Source organism: Pristiophorus japonicus, chromosome 21, assembly GCF_044704955.1.
Source record: "Pristiophorus japonicus isolate sPriJap1 chromosome 21, sPriJap1.hap1, whole genome shotgun sequence".
NCBI lineage: Eukaryota > Metazoa > Chordata > Chondrichthyes > Pristiophoridae > Pristiophorus > Pristiophorus japonicus.
This window is the reverse complement of record NC_091997.1, coordinates 27,716,872-27,731,108: the sequence shown is the minus strand read 5'-3', so window position 1 is coordinate 27,731,108 and position 14,237 is coordinate 27,716,872.

Sequence of the window (14,237 nt, the reverse complement as noted above, 5' to 3'; positions counted from 1 at the left end):
AAAACAGATTGGCCATTATCACATTGCTGTTTGTGGGAGCTCGATGTGTGCAAGTTGGCTGCTGCGTTTCCTACATTACAACAGTGACTACACTTCAAAAAGTACAAAAAGTACTTCATTGTCTCTAAAGTGCTTTGGGACGTTTGGCAGTCATAAAAGGCACTATATAAATGCAAGTCTTTCTTTTGAAAGTGAATGGAGGATCAGGGGCCACACTGCAAAGTTTGGAAAGTTACTAATTTACACCATTTTAACAGGATGCTTCTTACCATGGAATCTACCTACCCTCTGGACCACCTACCATCAAGGGCACTACTCAGTGCCGAGCCTGCGGCCAACTTCTCACCGTAGGCAACTCGGCCCATATAGCAGTGCCTGGTCTCCAGTCGTCTTGGACCCCCTTGCCGCTGGATCAAGACTTGCTCGGATAAGCCTGTCTGGTAGCCGGTGTGCAACGACCACCCCACGTTAAAAGAACTCACGCACAGGCATCTTCCACTCCTCTAACATGAAGTTCGGGACCTGGAACATCAGGATCCTCATGGACAACTCCAACAGCCCACCTGTGACAGGGACTGTGGTTCTCGTATTGGACTGTTCAACCACCTAAGGACTCATTTTAAGAATGGAAGCAAGATTCCAAGGGACTGCCTATGATGATGACCCTCCTGACCGGAAGCTCAAAATCACCTGTTAAACATTTAGTTGCTGTACTAACAAAACCACTCCAATCAACTGTGTGGCTATATATGACCACAACCAGTCCCCAAAAACTGGACATTCAATATCCAAAGCAGACCACCAACTTTTTATCAAGATTAACATTAAGCTACTTTGAAAACAATTATTATCGATGATTGCTCTATAAGGATTTTCTAAAAGGCAAAATCCTGGCAATCCCTCCCTCACAGCACTGAGGGAGTACCTTCACCACACGGACTGCAGCGGTTCAAGAAGGCGGCTCACCGCCACCTACTCAAGGGCAATTAAGGATGGGCAATAAATGCTGGCCCACATCCCAGGAACAAATAAAAAATAATAATTTGGCTACTCAGAACAAGCTTCAACAACATTAGATTCCAAGTGGTGGCAGAGGCGAATTAATAGAGTACAGTGCTGATGGTCATGAGCCAAAAACCTCACCGAATGGGTAAAAACTCATTGAATGTGCTTTTCCAAGACAGTGCCTCAGTAATTTGGAAGACTCAGTGCTAGCGATGAGAATCGATAGTTCCAGGGCAACTACACAAACTGCGTCTGTCTCTCTGCTGAACTGATTCGACTGCTTTTTCAGCCTTGTTGGCTTCTGGCTCGCAGCTGCTGTTTCACTTGCTGTGTGGTGATTCCTTCCACTGGTTTCTCAGCTTTGCTGGTCGCTGGCTTGTGGTTTTATATTTTCTCCATCGCTTTTGATCTACGGTGACCTTCAACTTGCATTAATTTCACCACATCTTTCTGCACCGCTATCGCTTCTCATTCCTACAGCAATAACCTCCATCCTCCAATTCTCTGCCCTTCACACAGCTTCTGGACTTCACTCGCCTGCTACACCTGCCTCAGAATTTGGACAGTGGTTCATCGATGCTCCGTGCCAGCTTCATTCTGCCTGCGTCGGTTTTGTCCCTCCGTGGGACCTCTGGCTTTGATGCTATCATTGCTCTTCGACCTTCCTTCTCTCCTGCCGCCGTCCCAGGCTTGATTCCCTCTTAGATAAGCCTACAGCTTCCCTCTGTGCCTCTCTTGGCATCCTACGAAGGGTCCATCGAGGCACTCGTTGCTGCCTCCTCACGAGCAGCAACCCTAACTGTCCCATACTACTCTCCCACCGACCTTCCTACCCAATCTTGCTAATCTTGCCAATCTCCTCCCCGTCCAACTCACCCCTCCCAACGCTGACCCTGTAGATGCTGGCATTTGTTCAGTAATCACCGACCCTCTCCGCATCTCTCTCCAGAATGTCCATTCACTTGCGAACAAAGCCTTGCCATCCATGAGTTTATCTTGGATGATTACATTGACATCATGGCCCTGACGGAAACTTGGCTGAGGGGTGATGACACCTTACCCTTAAATAAAGTCTCTCCATGTGGTGGCAAAGTGGCTCTCATCAGCAAATCACACCTTGATCTATTCCCCCTACTCCTCCGGCACTTTCTTCACATTTCAGCAACTCAGCTTATTCTACCCCTCTCAACGCTTATTTAAAATTCTCATTCTCTACTCAAGTACCATAAAAGTGTTATTACAGAGATACTTTCACTGCTTTCCTCCCTCAGTCTCTGCACCGAATGACTTCTCATCCTCGGTGAGTTCAACCTCCATCTCAGTTCATCATGCTCTCTCTCCTCTGAGTTCACTAGCCTCCTCTGCTCCCTTAATCTCCCCCTCCATGTAAACACCACAACCCATATTCACGGCCATCCCCTCGACCTTGCCAGCTCTCGTGGTATCGCTACTCCCATCGTGTCAATTGTGGATAAGGCCATCTCTGACCACTTCCTTGTAATGCTATCCACCCACCTCCCCATTCCCACCAGCCCCCCCAACCCTACTTCCTTCTGTGTCTGCCCCTGAAAAAAACTCTCTTACAACTACGCTTATGAACTCCCAACTGTCCAGCCTTTGGCCCTCCATTCACCAGGACATTTCTGCAGCTACCGATCTGCTCAACCACACCCTTACCACCACTTTTGTTGCCCTCGTCCCTATTAAAACAATTACTCTCTCTCATGCTGGCCATTCCCCCTGGTACAGCTCTCATCTTCGCTCCCTTAAGTCCAAGGGATGCAGACTTGAATGGATATGGCGGACAACTGGTTTAGCTATTTATCACCAGACCTGGCTGGACCACATAAAGCATTATCGGGTCTTGCTCTCATCTGTCAAAATTGTTCACGATTCTAGAATCATTCTGGAATGCAAAGATAACCCCAGGCCTCTTTTCTACACTGCTAGCTGTCTTCTTAAACCCCTCTCCCCTGTCTCCTTCACCTGCGACAACGTGTGAGGAGCTCATGGACTTCTTTGTCTCCAAGATTGAAACCATCCATTCAGCTGCCTCTACCAGTTCCCTTCCTTCCCTTAGCCCACCATGCCAAACTTTCTCCAAGGTTTACCCCCTGCCCTAGCCCTGAACTCGCATCTTTCTCCAGTTTCTCTCCAATCTCTCCTCATGACCCCTCTGAACTCATCCTGTCAGTTTACCATTCTTTCTTTACTTATTAATTGGGGTGGGGTGGTTACATTTTAGGGTATCTCTGTAATCTCCTCCAGCTCCACAACCACCATTCCTCCCCCCACCACCCCTCCCCCCCGCCCCCCCAACCGCCGAGATATCTGTGCTCCTCTAATTCTGCCCTCTTGAGCATCCATGATTATAATCGCTCCACCATTGGTGGCCGAGCCTTCGGCTGCCTACGCCCTAAGCTCTGGTGTTTCCTCCCTAAATCGCTCCGCCTCCCTACCTCTCTTTCCTCATTTAAGACACTCCTTAAAACCTACCTCTTCCAAGCTTTTGGTCACCTGGCTTAATTTCTCCTTATGCGGTTAAATTTTTTGTCTCATAATGCTCCTGTGAAGCGCCTTGGGACATTTTACTGTTAAATGTGCTATATAAATATAAGTTGTTGTTGGTGCTGCTGTAGCATTACACAGACCAACAAAAAAATGCAAGTGCGTCCCCCAAAAGCGAGAACTGGTGTGCAAAGAAAATGAGTAAATGAGTTCCCCATTCACAAAAACAGTGCGGCCACACTCCCCACAAACCACTCTCACCCCCCACCAAAGCAGGAAGCTCAGCCAAACCATATTTTTAAAAAACAGCAAGTAGGCTAAGAAGTAGTGATAGGTTTTATTTGCAGCTTTGGGTGCCACAACTGCAGACATTTTAGTCCATTATAGCACCATTCTAATCAATCAAACATAATGCATTTGTTTTTCAGCTGGGCTATCTGTATTATCATTGAAACAAGGACTAATAAATCATAGTCACATGATTTTTGCAGCCTGTGACTGTACTTCCCTTTATTTTGTGTACAATGCAAATGATAATAAGGGTGAAAGTTGTTCCCGGCAAATCTCCCACATACAAGGAAGTAACCGTGCATTTTTTTTCCCAAACAGGAAATACTATAGGAGGTGTTTCCTCTAACTTTGAATTTTTGGCCCCAAGTTTCCACATGATTTGCTCCTGATTTTTAGGAGCAACTGGTGTAGAACGGAGTATCTTAGAAATCGGAATTCTCGTAATTTAGTTTGCTCCAGTTCTAGTCAGTTAGAACAGTTTCACTTTGGAACAGAATTTTTTTTTCAAAAGGGGGCATGTCCAGCCACTTACGCCTGATTTCAAAGTTTCGTGTGTGAAAACTTACTCCAAACTAACTTAGAATGGAGTAAGTGAAGATTTTTGTACGCTCGAAAAAACCTTGTCTACACTTTAGAAAATCAGGCGTAAGTTACAAATCAGGCGTAGGGAATGGTTGGGGGGGGGGGGATGTTTAAAGGGAAGTTTACAAACATTAAACACTTCAGTTTTACAAATAAAGAACCATCATCAATAATAAATGATAAATACATCAATAAATCAACCAATAAATCAATCCAAAAAAATTAATAAGAAATAATATATTTTTTTTAAATCAATAAATAAAACATTTTCTACTTACCGACTGCAGCACCGGGAGCTCTCCAACAGCGTGCTGGGATGCCCCCCTCAGTGTGTCTCTGTCAGTGTCTCTATCTCTCTGTCTGTGTGTCTCTCATTCTCTGTCTGTCAGTGTCTGTGTTTCTGACAGCGAGGGGAGAGGGAGGAGGGGGGTAGAGGGAGCAGAGGGCGGGAAGGGGGAGGGAAGGGGGAGAAGGGGGAGGGATGGGGAGAAGGGGGAGGGATGGGGGAGAAGGGGGAGGGATGGGGGAGAAGGGGGAGGGGGGAAGAAGGGGATAAAGGGGAGAAGGGGAGAAAGGAGATGGGGAAAGGAGATGGGGGGGAAAGGAGATGGGGGGGAGAAGGAGATTGGGGGGGAGAAGGAGATTTGGGGGGGAGAAGGAGATTGGGGGGAGAAGGAGATTGGGGGGGGGAAGGAGATTGGGGGGGGAAGGAGATTGGGGGGGGAAGGAGATTGAGGGGGGTGGGGCGGAAGGAGAAGGGGGAGGGAGGCTGAACGGGCCGGGCCCGAGACTTCGGGTAGGGCCCGTCCCCAGCACCAGATTTACAGGTAGGTGGCGTTGGGTCGGGTCGATGGGGTGGCGGGAGGGAGGTAGGTTCGGTTCGGGTCGGGGGGAGGGAGGGAGGGAGAGGGAGGTCGGGTCGGGGGGAGGGAGGGAGGGAGAGGGAGGTCAGGTCGGGGGGAGGCAGGTCAGGTCGGATCCAGTCCGGGGGCGGGGGGGGGTGGGGGAGCGGGTGTCGGGTCCGGTCCGGAGGCGGTGGGGGGGGGGGGGGAGCGGGTGTCGGGTCCGGTCCGGAGGCGGGGGGCGGGGGCGGGAAGCGGGAGTCGAGTCGGGTTGGGAGGAAGCAGGAGCTGGCCGTGGGAGGAGCCTTATTCACGCAGCCCCAGTGAGGCCATTCGGCCAGGGCTAGGGGCTGCGTGCTTCGGCCCCTCCCACACAGTTTCGGGCGCCTGGAGCTACTGCGCATGCGTGCCCACTGTAGCGCGCATGTGCAGAGGTCCCGGCACTGTTTTCAGCGCAGGGACCTGGCTCCGCTCCCTACAGCTCCTGCTGCGCTGTGCCGAGGGCCAGAGGACCTGCAGGGTGGTGGAGAATCCGGAGGTTTTTTTAGACGCACTTTGTGGCGCGAAAAACGGGCGTCCAGGTCGGGACTGCGCCGTTCTAGGCGCAGCTCGAAACTTGGGTCCTTTATTACAGTGAAACTGTCCACAATGTCCAGTTTGGGGGCTAACTTCCGACCATGCTCTTTGGTTTCTGTGTCTAGTTCCCATGTAGGACTTGTTTAAAAACAAAACATTATTTATGGATTTTGACCCAGCGATGACGAAAGAACGGCGATATATGTTCTGTGACTTCGGGGGGAACAAGGAGATGGTGTGCTCCCATGTGCCTGCTACCCTTGTCCTTCTCGCTGGTAGAGGTTGCAGGTTTGGGAGGTGCTGTCGAAGAAGTCCTGGCGAGTTGCTGCAGTGCATCTTGTAGATCAGTGGTAGGCAAAATATGGCCTGACTTCCCCTCTTCCTAACCCAACGGTCGTCGGATAGTGATCAGGAGCAGGAACATTGGCTGATTTTCCTTCTCTCCCTCCCAGGGGTCACAGGACAGTGATTGGTAGCAGGAACCTTGACTAATTTCCCCTTTTCTAATCCAGGGGATCTCTGGACAGTGTTCAGGAGCAGGAACCCTGGCCAATTTCCTCATTAACTCAGGGGTCACTGGACAGTGATCAGAAGCAGGAACCTTGGCTGATTTCCCTTCCCTCTAAACCAGGGATCACTGGACAGTGATCAACAGCAGGAACCCTGGCTGATTTCCTTATTAACACGGGGGTCACTGGACAGTGATTAGGAGCAGGAACCTTGGCTGATTTCGCCTCTGTAGCCCAGGGGTCACTAAAGAGTGATCAGGAGCAGGACGCCGGGAAGATTTACCATCTGTCTAACCTATGGGTCACTGGACAGTGATCAGGAGTAGGAACCCTGGTTGATTTCCTCTCTCTCTAATCCAGGGGTCACTGGGCAGTGATCATGTGTAGGAATCTTGGCTGAGTTTCCCTCTCTCTAACCCAGTGTTGACTGGACAATGATCCGGAGCAGGAAACCTAGCCAATTTCCTATTACTCAAACCCAGGAATCACAGGGAAATGATAAGTAGCAGGAGCCCTGGCACTTTCCCCCTCTCTATAACCCAAAGATCATTGAGCAGTGAACAGGAGCAGGAGCCCTGGCTGATATCCCCCCATCTCTCGAACACAGCTCTCACTGGGCAGTGACCAGGAGAAGAAAACCTGGCTGATTTTCCCCCTCTCTAAACCAGAAATCACTGGACAGTGATTGTCATAAAAACCCATCTGGTTCACGAATGCCCTTTCGGGAAGGAAATTCTTACCCGGTCTGGCCTATATGTGACATCAGACCCACCGCAATGTGGTTGACTCTTAACTGCCCTCTGAAATGGCCTAGCGAGCCACTCAGTTGTCTCACCACCACCTTCTCAGGGGTAATTAGGGATGGGCAATAAATGCAGGCCTTGCCAGAAGACGCCCACATCTCATGAATGAATTAAAAAAAAAACGTGTGTAATTCGTGACTCTTTTCAAAAGACATACTAAACATGCAACGTAGGAAGGTTGGATGAGTGCAAGCGAGTTCTGACCATGGAGTTGCAGTCGTGATCCATTATCATCTCTACATATATGAGTAAATAAACCAGATCCAGTCCCAGTAGTTCTGCCTTCTAACACTGGCTGTTACAAAATCAGCGTTAACAGTTGGGACTTGTCCCAAGTTTTGCTTCCGCTTTGGTGCATGCTGGCAATACATTTTGGGAAATAATGCGTCCCCAGCCCATAATATTCTACCATTAAAACTAAAGGGTGGAAAATCACATGTTAAAGATGTGCAATTTCCTGATGTGTGTTTCCCAGGGGTGGGCTTAAGTGGAGTGTTTCTCCTGCAACAATCAGGCTGTTCGATGGCTGATTTCTGAGCCAGGGAGATAAGGGGCCAGATTTTATGGTCTTCTGCGCTCCGTTTTTCACCCTGGAGCGGCGGCAATGGCGGCAGTAAGGCTTTCCGACTGGGCGGTCAGCCTCCAGCGCCCCGCGGTGATCCTCGGATCCGGTTTAGCGGCGGCGCGGAGCAGCACCGCCCGGAAGAGCTGCGTGCGGTGTGCAACGCCCCTGGTTGTGACACCGGTGCGAGTTTTGTCTCCCGCCCGACCCGTAGCGTGCCCCGCATTGACCGCCTGGGCAATCAGGGCGGTCCAACCAATCCGTTGGCGAAGAGGTAAGTAATGGACTCCTACGGTAAGTGTGCTTGTTTTTTTCTTTCAATTTTTTTAGCGATTTGTGTTGTGGTGGCGTGGGCAATGTTTAGGGAATGTTTTTGTGGGGGGGGAAGGTTTCGGTTCTCCCCACCCCCCCTCCGCCCCCGCAGACATCTCTCGGAATGCTCCCGGCCCGGCTCTTTAGCTTGGGAGTTTCCCAGCCATGCCCCACGAGAGATGTACAATGATGCCGGCCCCAGGTGCCCAAACTTACCTATTGAGGCGCAAACTATTCCCGGCCACTAACTTTCCCGCCCAGCCACCATTAATGCTCCAAAAACATAAAAGGCTAATATCTAGCCCAAGAGATATTAATAGATTAGACGAATGGACAAAACTGCGGTAATGGATTTCAATGTAGGCAAATGTGAGCTCATCCACTTTGGACCTAAAAAGGATAGGACAGAGTACTTTCTAAATGGTGAAAAGCTAAAATCAGTGGAGGTCCAAAGAGACTCGGGGTCTGTTATGTCTGTAATGCACTTATTAATGACTCCACGAGGCAATGTGTTGTACTCAAACTGTAGTGATCTTGGTCCTTTATTCATAACTCCAGAGTGAGGCACAAGCACGGTGGGCCCTGCACACCTATGTAGATGATCCTCAGGTCTCCCACCCCAGTGCCCTCTATTGGACGGCCTCTGCCACAGGGGCAGGAAACCCCGGTCTTCACCAGTTGCACCCTCTAGTGGTGCCAACATAGTATGTACACAGTGTAAACCTTATTGATAGTACATCAGGTAACAAGTCTCCATCTTATGCAACTATACAGTGACTACACAGAGAGTAGTCTGCATATATAACACCTGTAACGTGGGTGCCGGGACCTGTGAAAGGCAAAGCCTCTCCATATCCTGGGAGGTCAAACAATCGCCTCTCTCTGACGTGAAATGTGACGACACATTCCGATGCCAGTCTCCAGCCACCTGCTGTAAGGTTGCCTCAGGGAGTTGGGCTTGCTGTCCCTATGAACATGTAAGGGCTTCAGAAATTGTACACTGCTCCCTGGGTGGGCTGAATTTTACCCCCTCCTGTAGCGCTGGGCAATACGGACCCGAAGATGCCGGGTTCAATTATGAGTTTGCTGGTCTGAGCGGCATTGATGATAAAGATGCTTCAGTTGAGGTTCAATGTGCTTCAGCTGCAGAGGAGAAAGCACCATCCAGGGATTCACTGAGTCATCCCAGCTGCTGACACACCAGCAAACTCACACTGGGGAGAGGCCGTTCACCTGCTCTGAGTGTGGGAAGGGATTCACTCTGTCATCCAGCCCGCTGACACACCAGCGAGTTCACAAGTGACTGCAGAGTTTAGAATCTGCTGTTATTGCTGCTGTTAATCACATCCCGACTGAATCGTGTTCTTTGTGTCAGTTGGGGTTTGTTTCTGCTGATGTTAATAACCCCTGTAACTGGGCTGCACTTGAATATGCTGGATATATCGCTGATTTTGTTATCGGGACTGCAGTGTCCCTTTAAAAAACGCTGTCTGTGATCTTTCCTCTTAATTCAGGGACTCTCATCAGAAATTAGTTTGCAATAAAATTATGAACTTTCATTTAATCCTAGATTGATTTTTGGTACAAAATCTACAATACAATGTCTGAAAGTTTCCACTGAATAAAATCTCCAGGGTTCCCGCTCTTAATTACTATCCAGTGACCTCTGCTGGACATTGAGAGAGAACAGGATAAAGCTCCTCCCCCCAATGTCAAATTCATGCTGAAATTCACTATAGATTCGCGTGTGAAGAATGCCTGTTTCGATGAGGTGCTGTGGAACTACATCCTTCCATTAGTACATCCCTTTGTGGAAGGAGTAAAGAATGTGGGGCAGGAATAAACTGCAGCCCGGTTAGGTTACATGAAGTTGGCGCATCGATACATTTGAGCAAGGTTCGAATATCTCTTGTAGCAAAGTACATGGGACATTGTCTCTTGCAAATGATTTATAAATATCCCTCACGACCTGAGCCCTTGCAGTACGGGTCACAGCTGTGGTAAATGGCTTATTTTGATACCAATTGATTGGCGTGTGTCGGTACTGGGGGCCAGTGTTTGAATGTCAGGCTGGGAATCGTTAAATTGTGCACCATGAGATTCAATGCTTTGCAATTTCGCCACCTACAACCCTATTTCGGCTTGATTGCTTGTCTGTGTAATATTACTGTTGTGTCCTAGGATGCTCTGATAATGACTCCACGAGGCAATATGTTGTAGTTGAACTGTAGTGACCTTAGTCCTTTATTGATCACGTATGATCCTCACTCTGGAGTTGTGTCCTGCCTTTTATACTAGGCCAGGCACACCTGTACAGGTAACCTACAAGTCTCCCACTGCTGTGCCCTTTGGTGACACACCTTGTGATAGTATAAACAGTAGCCATGTAGGATACATGACAATTACACTACAAGATCCTGAGTTTAAACTGGTTCAATTCTTCATAATAGAGTATGATAGCTAAGCAAGCTATGTATTAAAAATCACTGAAAAGCTGGCTAGGTTGGCTTGAGAAACAATAGTTGTAGAGTTCCTTACTTGGGTTTGTAGGTCAGATCTGTAACACGAAAGATGATTTTTTTTTACTGATTAAAGGGGTAATATAATGTTTCTTCAGTTCTGCATTATCTGCCTGAAAATGTCTTTTTGGGGAAGAAAAAACTTCAAAATCTCATTCATCATCATAGGCAGTCCCTCGAAATCGAGGAAGACTTGCTTCCATTCCAAAAGTGAGTTCTCAGGTGACTGAACAGTCCAATATGGGAATTACAGTTTCTGTCACAGGTGGGACAGACAGTGGTTGAAGGAAAGGGTGGGTGGGGAGTCTGGTTTGTCGCATGCTCCTTCCGCGGTCTGCGTTTGTTTTCTGCATGCTCTCAGTGACGAGACTCGAGGTGCTCAGCACCCTCCCGGATGCTCTTCCTCCACTTAGGACGGTCTTAGGCCAGGAACTCCCAGGTGCCAGTGGGGATGTTGCATTTTATCAGGGAAGCTTTGAGGGTGTCCTTGAAATGTTTCCTCTGCCCACCTGGGGCTCACTAGCCGTGTAGGAGTTCCGACTAGAGCGCTTGCTTTGGGAGTCATGTCATGCGAACAATGTGGCCCGCCCAACAGAGCTGGTCGAGTGTGGTCAGTGCTTCGATGCTGGGGAGGTTGGCCTGATTGAGAATACTGACATTGGTGTGTCTGCCTGCCAGGGGATTTGCAGGATCTTGCGGAGGCATCGCTGGTGGTATTTCCTCAGTGCTTCGGTCGCCTGAGGAAAAGAGTGTTTGAAGATCAGGCCCTCAAATCTGCCACCAAGCTCATGGTCTACAGGGCTGTAGTGATACCCGCCCTCCTGTATGGCTTAGAGATGTGGACCATGTACAGTAGACACCTCAAATCGCTGGAGAAATACCACCAATGATATCTCCGCAAGATCCTATAAATCCCCTGGGAGGACAGATGCACTAACGTTAGCGTCCTCGCTCAGGCAAACATCCCCAGCATCAAAGCACTGACCACACTCGACCAGCTCTGTTGGGCGGGCCACGTTCGCATGCCTGACACAAAGCAGGCACCTGGGAATCCCTGGCCAAAGACCGCCCTAAGTGGAGGAAGTGCATCCGGGAGGGCGCTGAGCTCCTCGAGTCTCGTCGCCGAGAGCATGCAGAAAACAAGCGTAGGCAGCGGAAGGAGCATGCGGCAAACCAGTTCCAACCCCCCCTTTCCTTCAACCACTGTCTGTCCCACCTGTGACAGAGACTGTAATTCCCGTATTGGACTGTTCCGTCACCTAAGAACTCACTTTTAGAGTGGACTGCCTATGATGATGATGATGGTGATGTAAATGTGTGTCTAAGTGTGTGTGTGTGTATGTTTGTAAAAGTGTCTGTCAGTGTGTGTGTGTGTAAGTGTCTGTAAGTGTATGTGTGTGTAATTGTGTATGTGTGTGTGTAAAAGTGTGTGTATTTATGTGAGGATGTCTCAAGCAAATATTTGGGCAGTTTGTTTCAAGTAATGTAGAAAATTCAATCTGAGACGGCAGCAAGTATACATTTCAGTTGTCGCTCTTCGTACTTTTTATAAAATGTTTGAACGGAGGGTTTTAAATAAGTTCTGCATTTTGGCAACCTCATGTCCGCTACACAATGGATGGCATTATCTGGACCTTCCACAGTGATCACTGTGTAAAACCACTTCAGTCTGTGATGCTCTCATTGGAATCTGCAGTCAACCGTTGCAATATTGCCACATCCTGAGAGTGACTCAGTGGATGACTGAAGAGATGGTGGCAAAAACAGGAAGACAGAATATTATCTGAATGGTGACAGATTAGGAAAAGGGAAGGTGCAACGAGACCTGGGTGTCATGGTACATCAGTCATTGAAGTTTGGCAAATGGCATGTTGGCCTTCATAGCTAGAGGATTTGAGTATAGGAACAGGGAGGTCTTACTGCAGTTGTACAGAGCCTTGGTGAAGCCACACCTGGAATATTGTGTTCAGTTTTGGTCTCCTAATCTGAGGAAGGACGTTCTTGCTATTGGGGGAGTACTGCAAAGGTTCACCAGATTGATTCCCGGGATGGCAGGACTGACATATGAGGAGAGACTGGATCAACTGAGCCTGTATCCACTGGAGTTTACGAGAATGAGAGGTGATCTCATAGAAACATGTAAAATTCTGACGGGATTGGACAGGTTAGAGGCAGGAAGAATGTTCCCGTTGCTGGGGAGTTCCGAACCAGGGGTCACAATCTAAGAATAAGGGGTAAGCCATTTAGGACCGAGATGAGGAGAAACTTCTTCACTCAGAAAGTGGTTAACCTGTGGAATTCTCCACCGCAGAAAGTTGTTGAGGCCAGTTCGTTATATTTAAAAGGGAGTTAGATATGGAATTTACGGCCAAAGGGATCAAGGGGTATGCAGAGAAAGCAGGAAAGGGGTACTGAGGTTGCATGATCAGCCATGATCTTATTGAATGGCGGTGCAGACTCAAAGGGTCGAATGGCCTGCTCCCGCACCTAATTTCTATGTTTCTATGATGGCACTGCTTTGACAATACTGGAAAGGGAATTCTTGCAGGTACACAATGCAAATCGAATCGCTCATACTGTGCAGTGTCCCTGTTTATTTTGGGGGGAATGTTTGCTATAAATAAAAAAAATTAATTTGAAATATTGTATTATTTGTGTTTATTTGAACAAGCTTAACACTCCAGAGAGACTGGGGTCTTGTCTTCCACCAGCTTCCTCCACACACCCTGTGCTCGCTGACTTACATTGGCCCTCGGTTAAGCAACGCCTCGATTTCACAATTCTCATCCTTGTTTTCAAATCCCTCCATGGCCTCGTCCCTCCCTATCTCTGTAATTTTCTCCAGCCCGCCCCCCACCAAGATGTCTGCGCTCCTCTAATTCTGCTCTCATGAGCATCCCTGATTACAATCACTCAATCATTGGTGGCTGTGCCTTCTGTTGCCTGTGCCCCAAGCTCTGGAACTCTCTCCCTAAACCTCTCCACCTCTCAAGACACTCCTTAAAACTTACCTCTTTGACCAAGCTTTTGGTCACCCGCCCTAATTTCTCCTTATGCAGCTCGGTGTCAATTTTGTAATCTCATAATACTTCTGTGAAGCACCTTGGGACGTTTCATTATGTTAAAGGTGCGACATAAATACAAGTTGTGGTTGTTGTTATAGGAGTTAAATGGCTTAGCTAGTCTGGGGAAACCATTTGAGTTGCACGCACATAAAAGCTCCGTGGATGTAAGTTACTCTTGGGCAAATGATCATTCTTTACTTGTAAGCTTAAACCAAGACTTTCCACTAGCTATTTAGCCAGGGAGGGCAAAACAGCTAAACCCAGACCAGTCCTCGCCTGACGACCACACACACATCTGCCCTTTTCAGCAGGAGGGAACTTGCTGTTTTCCCCTTCCTGGCCCGGGAATCAAACCTTTCTGGTCTCCAGTGCAGTGCTGAGGGAGTGCTGCCCTGTCAGAGGTGCCGTTTTTCAGATGAGACGTTAAGCCGAGGCCCCGTCTGCTCTCTCAGGTGAATGTAAAAGATCTCATGGCACTATTTTGAAGAAGAGCAGGGGAGTTATCCCCGGTGTCCTGGCCAATATTTATCCCTCAACCAACACAACAAAAACAGATTATCTGGGTCATTATCACATTGCTGTTTGTGGGAGCTTGCTGTGCACAAATTGGCTGCTACATTTCCTACATTCCAACAGTGACGACACTCCAAAAGTATTTCATTG